This window comes from Carassius carassius, unplaced genomic scaffold (assembly GCF_963082965.1).
Source record: "Carassius carassius unplaced genomic scaffold, fCarCar2.1 SCAFFOLD_133, whole genome shotgun sequence".
NCBI lineage: Eukaryota > Metazoa > Chordata > Actinopteri > Cypriniformes > Cyprinidae > Carassius > Carassius carassius.
In genome coordinates, this window is record NW_026775063.1 from 22,501 (window position 1) to 27,500 (window position 5,000).

The window sequence follows — 5,000 nt, forward strand, 5'->3', positions numbered from 1 at the left end:
TTGCATGTATTAGCTCTGGAATTGCCACAGTTATCCAAGTACCGGGTGGAGCGATCAAAGGGACCATAACTGATTTAATGAGCCATTCGCAGTTTCACTGTACCGGCCGTGTGTACTTAGACCTGCATGGCTTAATCTTTGAGACAAGCATATGTTACTGGCAGGATCAACCAGGTAGCCCTCGGGAGGGGGTGTGGGATGGACAACCGCAGCGCGCTTGTTTCCTACACGCGGGTCTCACTCCGCGGTGGGTGTCGCGCCCCGGGGGGCGGAACCCACGCGGCGCGGCCGCTCATAGGGCGACGTGCGGCGACCTCCCCCGCTCGGGGGTCACGGGGGGTGGCTGGCCGCTGATCGAGGCCGTAACCGGGAAAAGTGTGCTTCGCGGGGACGGGAGGAGGGCGGGCGAGGGCCGGACGGAGCCGACCGCCCGCCTCGCGCCTCCTTCTCCGACCGCCGGTGGCGGACCCTTACGATAGACCGGCCGTCTGAGTCTCCCGAGAGAGGGGGGGGACAGGGCCCCGTCTCATGCGCGCATTGTGCCGGACACGGTGTGTCGCCCACGTCTAAACCGTACCTTCCACACACCGTGCCCCCTAGGCGCACCCGCCCATAGCGGCCGGTGGCCGGGCGGGGTCCTAGCTCGGGCGCGCAACGTGCTCCACTCGATCCGTTCTCTTGCGATACGCGCCAGAACCTAAGTCCACAAAATGACGCGTTCGCCGAAATCGCGACGGCCCGTAAAAACGCCTTCCCCTATCGGGCCGACCTCCGGAGTCGCGGGCGAATCCGGACGGCGGCCGGGGACGAGGCACCTCTCTCGGCCTGCCCCGGAGCCTCGGGGAGGGTGGATGTTTGGCCAAAGCCCGCGTTTTCGACTTAGTCGTCAGAGCTCACGGGCCTCCACTGGTCACCCCCCGCGAACGGGTCCCCCCCCCGGACGTATCAGTTTGCGTTCCCGGTCGGGGGGGGGGCCCTCAGACGACTCGCGTCACCCCGGCCACGGGGAGGGTACGTGGGGCCTGGGTCGCTCGAAAAAGCCCATGGAGCTCGGCCTTCGAATTTACAGAGAACCAGAGTAGGGGGAGCCATGTTCGCTCCCGTGCCCGAGAGGGTGAGGCCACGTTGGGCCTGGGTCGCTCGAAAAAGCCCATGGAGCTCGGCCTTCGAATTTACAGAGAACCAGAGTAGGGGGAGCCATATTTGCTCTCGTGCCCGAGAGGGTGAGGCCACGTTGGGCCTGGGTCGCTCGAAAAAGCCCATGGAGCTCGGCCTTCGAATTCACAGAGAACCAGAGTAGGGGGAGCCATATTTGCTCTCGTGCCCGAGAGGGTGAGGCCACGTTGGGCCTGGGTCGCTCGAAAAAGCCCATGGAGCTCGGCCTTCAAATTCACAGGGAACCAGAGTAGGGGGAGCCGTCTCGCTCTCTTGCCCGAGAGGGTGAGGCCACGTTGGGCCTGGGCCGCTCGAAAACGCCCCTGGAGCTCAGCCTTCAAATTTACAGAGAACCAGAGTATGGGGAGCCGTCTCGCTCTCGTGCCCGAGAGGGTGAAGCCACATTGGGCCTGGGTCGCTCGAAAACGACCATGGAGCTCAGCCTTCAAATTTACAGAGAACCAGAGTATGGGGAGCCGTCTCACTCTCACGCCCGAGAGAGGGTAAGTGGGCCGGGGAACCCTCCAGACAGCCCCCCTGGACCCAAAATGGTTTTCGCCAGAACCTAAGTCCACAAAATCAGGCGATCGTCGAAATCGCGACGGCCCGTAAAAACGCCATCCCCTATCGGGCCGACCTCCGGAGTCGCGGGCGAATCCCGACGGTGGCCGGGGACGAGGCACCTTTCCCGGCCTGCCCCGGAGCCTCGGGGAGGGTGGATGTCTGGCCAAGGCCCGCGTTTTCGACTTAGTCATTTTTCCAACCCCGAATTCCTCCAGGGCCTCCGACCTGCCGAGGAAGTCCGAAGAGGGCGAGGGTCGGTCGGATAGGTCTCTCGCCGAAGAGGCCCCGGAGCCTACGACCTGCCACTGGTCACCAAGCGAATGGAGAACCGGAGTAGGGGGTGCCGTCTCACCCTTGTGCCCGAGATAGTGAGGCCACGTTGGGCCTGGGTGGATCGAAAAAGCCCCTGGAGCTCAGCCTCCACGGTTACGGAGAACCAGAGTAGGGGGCGCCATCTCACCCTCATGCCCAGGAGAGGGAGGCCACGCTGGGCTTGGGTCGCTCGAAAAAGCCCCTGGAGCTCAGCCTTCAAATTTACAGAGAACCAGAGTAGGGGACGCCATCTCACCCTCATGCCCAGGAGAGGGAGGCCACGCTGGGCTTGGGTCGCTCGAAAAAGCCCCTGGAGCTCAGCCTCCACGGTTACAGAGAACCAGAGTAGGGGGCGCCATCTCACCCTCATGCCCAAGAGAGGGAGGCCACGCTGGGCTTGGGTCGCTCGAAAAAGCCCCTGGAGCTCAGCCTCCACGGTTACGGAGAACCAGAGTAGGGGGCGCCATCTCACCCTCATGCCCAGGAGAGGGAGGCCACGCTGGGCTTGGGTCGCTCGAAAAAGCCCCTGGAGCTCAGCCTTCAAATTTACAGAGAACCAGAGTAGGGGGCGCCATCTCACCCTCATGCCCAAGAGAGGGAGGCCACGCTGGGCTTGGGTCGCTCGAAAAAGCCCCTGGAGCTCAGCCTCCACGGTTACGGAGAACCAGAGTAGGGGGCGCCATCTCACCCTCATGCCCAAGAGAGGGAGGCCACGCTGGGCCTGGGTCGCTCGAAAAAGCCCCTGGAGCTCAGCCTCCACGGTTACAGAGAACCAGACTAGGGGGCGCCATCTCACCCTCATGCCCAGGAGAGGGAGGCCACGCTGGGCTTGGGTCGCTCGAAAAAGCCCCTGGAGCTCAGCCTCCACGGTTAGGGAGAACCAGAGTAGGGGGCGCCATCTCACCCTCATGCCCAGGAGAGGGAGGCCACGCTGGGCTTGGGTCGCTCGAAAAAGCCCCTGGAGCTCAGCCTTCAAATTTACAGAGAACCAGACTAGGGGGCGCCGTCTCACTCTCATGCCCAAGAGAGGGAGGCCACGCTGGGCCTGGGTCGCTCGAAAAAGCCCCTGGAGCTCAGCCTCCACGGTTACAGAGAACCAGACTAGGGGGCGCCATCTCACTCTCATGCCCAGGAGAGGGAGGCCAAGCTGGGCCTGTGTCGCTCGAAAAAGCCCCTGGAGCTCAGCCTCCACGGTTACGGAGAACCAGAGTAGGGGGCGCCATCTCACCCTCATGCCCAAGAGAGGGAGGCCACGCTGGGCTTGGGTCGCTCGAAAAAGCCCCTGGAGCTCAGCCTCCACGGTTACAGAGAACCAGAGTAGGGGACGCCATCTCACCCTCATGCCCAGGAGAGGGAGGCCACGCTGGGCTTGGGTCGCTCGAAAAAGCCCCTGGAGCTCAGCCTTCAAATTTACAGAGAACCAGAGTAGGGGGCGCCATCTCACCCTCATGCCCAAGAGAGGGAGGCCACGCTGGGCTTGGGTCGCTCGAAAAAGCCCCTGGAGCTCAGCCTCCACGGTTACGGAGAACCAGAGTAGGGGGCGCCATCTCACCCTCATGCCCAGGAGAGGGAGGCCACGCTGGGCTTGGGTCGCTCGAAAAAGCCCCTGGAGCTCAGCCTTCAAATTTACAGAGAACCAGAGTAGGGGGCGCCATCTCACCCTCATGCCCAAGAGAGGGAGGCCACGCTGGGCTTGGGTCGCTCGAAAAAGCCCCTGGAGCTCAGCCTCCACGATTACGGAGAACCAGGGTAGGGGGCGCCATCTCACCCTCATGCCCAAGAGAGGGAGGCCACGCTGGGCTTGGGTCGCTCGATAAAGCCCCTGGAGCTCAGCCTCCACGGTTACGGAGAACCAGAGTAGGGGGCGCCATCTCACCCTCATGCCCAAGAGAGGGAGGCCACGCTGGGCTTGGGTCGCTCGAAAAAGCCCCTGGAGCTCAGCCTCCACGGTTACAGAGAACCAGAGTAGGGGGCGCCATCTCACCCTCATGCCCAAGAGAGGGAGGCCACGCTGGGCTTGGGTCGCTCGAAAAAGCCCCTGGAGCTCAGCCTCCACGATTACGGAGAACCAGAGTAGGGGGCGCCATCTCACCCTCATGCCCAAGAGAGGGAGGCCACGCTGGGCTTGGGTCGCTCGATAAAGCCCCTGGAGCTCAGCCTCCACGGTTACGGAGAACCAGAGTAGGGGGCGCCATCTCACCCTCATGCCCAAGAGAGGGAGGCCACGCTGGGCTTGGGTCGCTCGAAAAAGCCCCTGGAGCTCAGCCTTCAAATTTACAGAGAACCAGACTAGGGGGCGCCATCTCACCCTCATGCCCAAGAGAGGGAGGCCACGCTGGGCTTGGGTCGCTCGAAAAAGCCCCTGGAGCTCAGCACTTCCAAATTTACAGAGAACCAGACTAGGGGGCGCCATCTCACCCTCATGCCCAAGAGAGGGAGGCCACGCTGGGCTTGGGTCGCTCGAAAAAGCCCCTGGAGCTCAGCACTTCCACGGTTACGGAGAACCAGAGTAGGGGGCGCCATCTCACCCTCATGCCCAAGAGAGGGAGGCCACGCTGGGCTTGGGTTGCTCGAAAAAGCCCCTGGAGCTCAGCCTTCAAATTTACAGAGAACCAGACTAGGGGGCGCCATCTCACCCTCATGCCCAAGAGAGGGAGGCCACGCTGGGCTTGGGTCGCTCGAAAAAGCCCCTGGAGCTCAGCACTTCCACGGTTACGGAGAACCAGAGTAGGGGGCGCCATCTCACCCTCATGCCCAAGAGAGGGAGGCCACGCTGGGCTTGGGTTGCTCGAAAAAGCCCCTGGAGCTCAGCCTTCAAATTTACAGAGAACCAGACTAGGGGGCGCCATCTCACCCTCATGCCCAAGAGAGGGAGGCCACGCTGGGCTTGGGTCGCTCGAAAAAGCCCCTGGAGCTCAGCCTGCGAAGCGCTTTTGTCAGCACCCAGATGGTGGGCCAGAACGGCTTCC

The 5,000-nt window shown here is 62.9% G+C and overlaps 1 non-coding gene across 1 annotated transcript in view; it reads right to left on the reverse strand.

Annotated features, from left to right (window-relative positions):
* LOC132134555 (18S ribosomal RNA) overlaps window positions 1-177 on the reverse strand; it is a 1,861-nt gene extending 1,684 nt beyond the window's left edge. The window contains exon 1 of the ribosomal RNA XR_009429638.1: window positions 1-177. This exon is cut by the window's left edge and continues 1,684 nt beyond it. This is a non-coding gene — a ribosomal RNA (18S ribosomal RNA).
* Between the last annotated feature and the right edge of the window lie 4,823 nt (window positions 178-5,000).